Consider the following 5,939-nt stretch of genomic DNA (forward strand, 5'->3'; position numbering starts at 1 on the left):
GAACCAACAGACCAACCAATGGACCAGTCATTGAACCAACAGACCAACCAATGGACCAATCATTGAACCAACAGACCAACCAACGGACCAATCATTGAACCAACAGACCAACCAACGGACCAATCATTGAACCAACAGACCAACCAACGGACCAATCATTGAACCAAAAGACCAACCAATGGACCAATCATTGAACCAACAGACCAACCAAGACCAACCAACGGACCAATCATTGAACCAACAGACCAACCATGGACCAATCATTGAACCAACAGACCAACCAATGGACCAATCATTGAACCAACAGACCAACCATGGACCAATCATTCAAACAACCAACCAATGGACCAATCATTGAACCAACAGACCACCCAACGGACCAATCATTGAACCAACAGACCACCCAACGGACCAATCATTGAACCAACCATACAACCAACCAACCAACCGAGCAACAGACCAACCATACAACCAACCAACGGATCGATCACTGATTCCGACCAACCAACTGAGCAACAGACCAACCATAAAACCAACCAACTGACCAACCGAGCAACAGACCAACGGATCAATCACTGAACCAACCAACCAACCAACCAACCAACTGAGCAACAGACCAACCATGAAACCAACCAACTGACCAACCGAGCAACAGACCAACTAACCAATCATTCAACCAGTTACTTTGTGGAGGAAATCAAGAATCTAAAAACACAACTGCAGATTTTTTATGTTCTGTACACGTCAATTTATAAACATTTAACATGTACATGTATTTCTTTATCGGGCAGAATAAGGATTTAAAGAGTTTTAAGAATCAGAGGGTGAAGTGTGTTCAGGGTGTGAAACACCATCACGTAACGTCTTCAGTCCGCCGTGGTGAACTTTGACCTGCGAGTCTGGACGAGAGCCTGATGTGGACATCTGTCGAGGGAAAAGAAAATCCAACATGTCCAACAGCAAGTCTGTAATCCTGGGAAGGGAAGACGGGATGACGAGTGTTTGAGAAGAAGAGGAAAAAGACAGATATCTGTACTCACACACACACACACACACACACACTCAACACAGACACACACCCACACACACACACGCACACACACGTGACGGAGGACGCGCTGGAAAAAATGTGAGGAGACAGGCGCAGGACAGGTGCAAACCATTAACCAAAGGAGTCAAAGAGCGAGTGTGTGTGTGTGTGTGTGTGTGTGTGTGTGTGGAGAGAGAGAGAGAGAGAGAGAGACAATGCCAATCACAGTAAACCATTTGAAGCCACAACCAACTCTAAACCCCGTCCTGTTCCCCCTCGCTGATCTGTTAAGCTCCACCCACCTGCTCCGCCCCTGCAACCCAAAACAAACGCCACCAAGTGAGGCCAGATCATCGCCATCGCCCTCTGGTGGCTGGCTGCAGTATAAGGTCATAAGCCCCGCCCCATTTCCACATTAGCAGACGGGACACGGACCAAAGTAAAAAAATGACGTGGACGTTAAATAAATGTTTGAAAGTGGCTGAAGCGTCATGATTGACAGCTGAGACAGCCTCAGGACTGGTCGAGCCACTGTATGGGCGGGACCTCGATACCACGCCCCCCCCCCCCCCCTCCAAACAACGTCAAAATCACAAGATGGCGGCTCCTGTATCTGTATCTGTGATAGTTTGGATTATCATTTTTTGTTCTGTTAAAAACGAGGAAGTGTGTTTGTGGCGATTGCATCTCTCGCTCCTCTGACGGTGACGGACGACCTGCGTCCGCCGGCCGTTTCCTGTGACGGAGTGGTTGAAAACACTCGTGATTGTGGCCGATCAAAACGCTCTGATTGTAACGTGCAGCTGACGTGATGTGGGAAAACTGAGGGAGAACTGACGACCGAGATCCTATCTGCTGGGAAAAGCAGCCGGCTGCCATCTCTCCTTCTTTCTTTCATTCTCTCTCTCCTTTCTTTGTGTTGGTATTTTCTTTTCTTTCTCCATTACTCTCACTCCATTCCTTATCTCCTTCACCTCCCTCCTCGTCCTTCCATCCTTCTCTCTGCTCACTTCTCTCGTACTTTGGACGTTTTCCAGTTTTTTATTTGTCTTCCATCTTTTCTTTTCTCTCCATCCTTCCACATTAAATCATATATACTGTATATATATATATCTTTTTTAGAATTTTCTCACTCGCTACCTTTTTACTTTATTTCACTCTCGTTCATTCTCCATCTGTCTCCTTCTCCTCTTTCCTTCTTTCATTCTCTTTTCCTTCTCACATTTGTTCTTTCTAACATTCACGTTCTCTTTCTTTTTCTTTCTTAACTCCTCTTTCGTTCATTCTGTTTCTATCATTCTTTCTTTCTTTCATATGTATTCCCTTTCTCATGTCTCCATCCTTCCCTTCATGTCTGCAGCCTCTCCTCTCCTCCTCCGCTCTCATCCTTCCCTCCTTCCTCTTCCTCATCTCTTTCTTCCCTCCCTCCCTCGTTCCTCCTCCTCTCCTCCTCCTCATCCCTCGCTCCGATCGCTGCAGCACTGAGGAGCCTCGATGGTTAATTACCTGCTTCAGTTACAACCACTTACATCGCAGCTCTATTTCACACCCCGCCGTCACACACACACACACACACACACACACACACAGACGCTCACACACACACACACACACACACACACACACACACACACACAGACGCTCACACACAGACGCTCACACACACACACACACACACACAGACGCTCACACACACACACACACACACACACACACACACACACACACACACACACACACACTCACACACACACACACACACACACAGACGCTCACACACACACACACACACACACACACACACACACACACACAGACGCTCACACACACAGACGCTCACACACACACACACACACACGTCGTCTCTTTTCTCTCAGTCGTCGTAAGCGAACGCTTTAGAATCGAACACAAATCGTCAGATCTGAGTCACAATTTTCAACAAACACAATCTAATAACACATAAACCACTGGACATTATTCCAGCTCACACAGTCAGGTTATCTGTTGTTCCCGGTTGTATTGACATTGCTTCTTGTTTCCTGTCATTTGTCTGTTTTTCATATTTCAAAGTCCCCTTCACTTCATTAGGAGACATCTTAGTAGAATGAGACGGAGGAGAAAGAAGAAAGAACCAGGATCCGTCCTGAACGTTTCGCAGGTCATTTTCTTCCAGGCCCAGATGTCACGTGACCCGCGGCCATCTCTGGCAACAAGCGGCGGGGCCGACTGTAGCCACGCCCCGCTCCCTCGGTGCCCCGCAGCTGAGCAGCAACTCCGGACAAACATCTGACAAGTTTTCCTGGCGCGAGTACAAACCCCAAAATGTTCTCATCAGAGGAGGACGACTGTAAGAGATTGTTCACAGATGTGTCTGATTGATATCCAGCCGATCATGCGAATGTGATTGTGGCATTTGTGCTTCAATCTAAAAAGCATTTTGGTCGGTGTCTCGGCTCAACATCGTCATCACCAGAGGGCTGGAAGGTGACGGCGAAGACATTTTCTGGGACATTGACAAATTCTGGTTTCTGCGTCTCTGTCAACAAGATGAAGAAAACATCATCTTATGATAACGACAAGTGGCAGTTCAAGCAAAAGTACCTGGAATCTTTAAGAACCAAAAGGTTCCTCTACGTTTCCATTGCGGCCTCAAGATAAGGAGAGATTAAGCAAATTATCCTGCCGACGTACGAACAACCGACGGCTACGACAAACTGTTCCACTCCAGTCCACCGGGTGGCCGTAATCGAGCAACACCACGACAACAGTAAACAAGGAGGAGATTCAAAATGGCAACGGTGTTGATCGTGATTTACTGCTTTGACAATGACATTATTCATTGGCAAAGCATATTCATATACGCTGGAAAAGAAACGAGGCGCATTGAAAACACCAACTTTGCGGCTTAAAGGTTTTTTGTGGCCTCTAGAAATCACAGTTGTTGCGTGTGTTGTCATGTAATGAGCAGAAATCTGGCCTTGAGGAAGTAGAAACAAAGGATGGAGGGAGGAAACAGAGGGAACGTGAACGAGAGGCACTTGATCTGGCGAACACAAAGTCTCTCTTTTATCTTGTGCAACAGGCAGCGTTAGGAAATGAGACGGGTGGGTTTTTGTCTGAGGGGGCAAAGCAGAAAAAGGGATTTGTCTCCAAATGCAGCTGTAGCAACAGGCTGCCGTGTGCGTGTGTGTGTGTCTCTAGATGAGATATTGAAACAGAGACATCCTCGCGTTTGTTCTCGACTGATGAGGGCTGAAAATAGGATTTGTCTTTGAAACATAAGAGGGCGGCGGTAAGCCAGTTAAGACGACTGAAGAGGCCATTTCACACCCAGGAAATGGAAGTGGGAGTGAGGCGTCTGTCGAAAGCGTCTCGCTCCGACAGCAACAGAGATTACAAAGGTACAGACTTCAACACAGTCCGGATCGGGGAGGGTGGATGCAATGTGACAACGTTCAAACAGTCGACCCAACACGCTCCTGCAGATTCATCCTCCACAACATCAGGAGGATTCGTCCGTTCCTCCCCGAGAAGGCGACGCAGGTATTTGGTGCAGGCTCTTGTCATCTCACGCCTCGACCACTGCCACTCCCTCCTAGCTGGTCTGTCAACATGCGCCATCCGACCTCTGCAGCTCATCCAGACTGTTGGGCCCGGGTTGGTCTTCAATCTGCCCAAAATTCTCCCACACTCCACCGCTCCTCTGCACCCCGCACTGTCTACCTTCCAGGTGGTTGCTCGAATCCGATTCAACGCACTGGCAGGGTCGGATCACGGCCCCATGCGTTATGCGCACTAAGGGCCTTGGCGTCCTTCGGAAGTCTTAGGCCAAGCGCCGCTGAGGTCTGACACTTGGAGGCCCGGTCCGTAATCCAGCCTTCCAACCCTTTCCTACATCCAGAACATGGTCAAACCTTTACAACCCCCGCTCGTCCTCCCCGCTCTGCTTGTGGCCAAACGACCTGCTACGTCCTGACAACGAGGGGTGAGCGGCCACCGCTCAACTGAATCCCGTCTGTTTGCCGTCCTGGTTCCTCAACGGTGGAAGGAGCTCCCCATTGACATCAGGACAGCAGAAACACTTCAAACTTCCCACCGCAGACTGAAAACTCACCTGTTCAGACTGCACCTTAGTCCAGGAATCATTAAAACTGGACACACGAATCTGAAATGGAGCCCTTGAGGCCATTTTTATAATGTAATGGGACTTCCAGCTTGTTTGAACAGCAAGTTTCATCAGCTTGTTCCTGCAACAGATTCCAGGAGCGTGCGCTGAGTTGGAATCTCTTCGAGACAGAAAACAACGTTAATTCAACGTAGTTCAATCTTTTTTTCCTCATTCCTTCTGAAGGCAGAAAACAGGATTTGGCTCAGAGACAGCGCAGATCAGCCGTAAGCCAGTTAGGAGTTTAGAGCAGCCTATTTCACACCGAGAACACTGAGCTGCATTCACCACAGAACACCGAGATAAAAAGAAAGAGAGAAACCCCTAATTACGGCTGCATAAGACCTGATTTAATTCACATATTGCCGGCACGTAAATGGCCTCCCTAAGAAAAGACACCACAGACTAATCTGAGGACGGGCTCGTAAGCCAGTTGGAGGAGAATCAAACAAGTCGATTTCACACTGAGGAAATGGAACGTTGTGGCTTTGACCCGCAGAACAGAACAGAACAGAACCAAACGATCGCACACGAAAACCCACGTGAAGGTTGTGGTCACGATCCACCTGAAGAAGAAGATAGATTTTAGATAAATGTGCTGGATCACATCTCTTCATTTCACCATATGATTTAGAAGCCAGGTATTTAAAACTACGACCTAGAAGAGATGTAGAATGTTTCAATTTGATGCCATAATGCAATCTTGGAAATGTGAGGTTTGAGGTTTTAATCGTGGGCTTGATT

Source organism: Scophthalmus maximus, chromosome 12 (genome assembly GCF_022379125.1).
Source record: "Scophthalmus maximus strain ysfricsl-2021 chromosome 12, ASM2237912v1, whole genome shotgun sequence".
In the NCBI taxonomy this organism is placed as follows: Eukaryota; Metazoa; Chordata; class Actinopteri; order Pleuronectiformes; family Scophthalmidae; genus Scophthalmus; species Scophthalmus maximus.